The following is a 1,531-nucleotide window of genomic DNA, read 5'->3' as shown; positions in this document are numbered from 1 at the left end:
GCTCCCCATCCCCGTGACCATCTATCAGCTACTAATTTGTACTTCTTTAATCCTTCACCCCTTTCTCCCAGTCCCCCCAAACTCCCTCCCCTCTGGCCATCCCCAGATTGTCCTCTATCTTTGTAAATCTGTTTTGTTGTCGTTGCTGTTTTTTTAGGCGAGGCAACGCTTGGTTGACCTCAGAGATCGAAAAGAACTTGTCAGTTTACAATCCCTTGTTTTTTTATTTTTTACGCCTACAGCACCTGATCTTCCTAGGTGGTCTCCCATCCAAGTACTAACCAGACCCGACCCTGCTTAGCTTCTGAGATCAGACGGGATCGGGCTTGTTCAGGGTAGCATGGCCGCAGACCGTGAATCTGTTTTTAATTAGGTTGCTCTTTTTGTTCATTAGATTCTGCATATCAGTGAAATCATGTGGTATTTATCTTCCTCTGTCTGACTGACTGATTTCTCTCAGCATAATAACCTCTAGGTCCATCCATGTTGTTGCAAATGATAGGATTTCGTTTTTTTTTAACGTCCGAGTAATATTCCATTGTATATATGAACCATAACTTCTTTATCCAGTCGACTGCTGATAGGCATTTAGGTTGCAGAGCAAGGCTTCTTTAAAGCTCCCTGCTAATTGGCAAACCTTTGTTGATCTAGTTTCACGACGATCATATTTATTTAAAAACTCCTTTCCACACTCCTCCCTCCATTTGAGAACCACCGCCCGCGCCTCCACCCCCCCGCCCCCCGAAAAATTTCTCACCATCTCCAAAGCCTTGGCTATTTTTAGCTGTTAAAGGTGCTTCCTTGAAAATCTGCTAAGACCATCTGCTCTTAGGTTACACTTTTGCCCTGCTAATAATCTAATTCTATATTTTTTCCTATTACATTAGTTTGTAATTTGTTAGCCTTAATGTATCCAATAGAAAGCAACAGCTTTTGATACCAAGACTTTTTAAAAACTCTACATTCGAATTGAGTTCACCTTAAAAATGACTGGCCTCAGACCAACAATGTGTTTTTAATAAAGTTATCTGCATTCAAGAACATTCTGCAAGCTATAATAAAGCACTTATTAAAAGAACAGGGTCCAAATAAGCTAGATGTTCATAATAAAAACCTTAGTCAGAAACAAATAAACAAGCGCTTGCTTGTGGATACAGCATGGTTCTTTCCATGCTGTGAAAACACCTCTGGTGATGCCACACTCTGCTGACTACTACCCCAGGGATCGCCACGGCGTGAACCTTTTTGACAGCGACTAGAAGAAAATTCAAAACAGATGAAAAACTAATCAACCCACTTACATTCTTGACTACAACGTGGACAACTAAATGGAAAAAAAAAAAATTCCAAATCATAAAAAGACTCCTTCGTGAGCAAATATTATAAGCGGTCCTTTAAAAAACAGCCTTTGCTGCTTTGGGATGGTGCCATCATCAAAGACGCATGCTTTCCTGTTCGACATCACCTGCCGGCAGTGGAGGACCCCTTTGCCATCTGAAAAATCAGTAAGCTTTTGTTTATGTGGGTTGTA

General features: G+C 41.0%; 1 pseudogene; it reads right to left on the bottom strand.

Moving 5' to 3' along the window:
• Nucleotides 1–233: 233 nt before the first annotated feature.
• LOC111742492 lies at nucleotides 234–352 on the bottom strand (annotated as a pseudogene).
• Between the last annotated feature and the right edge of the window lie 1,179 nt (nucleotides 353–1,531).

This window comes from Pteropus vampyrus, unplaced genomic scaffold, assembly GCF_000151845.1.
Source record: "Pteropus vampyrus isolate Shadow unplaced genomic scaffold, Pvam_2.0 Scaffold95, whole genome shotgun sequence".
NCBI classification, from domain to species: domain Eukaryota; kingdom Metazoa; phylum Chordata; class Mammalia; order Chiroptera; family Pteropodidae; genus Pteropus; species Pteropus vampyrus.
This window is presented reverse-complemented; position numbering and strand designations above follow the sequence as displayed.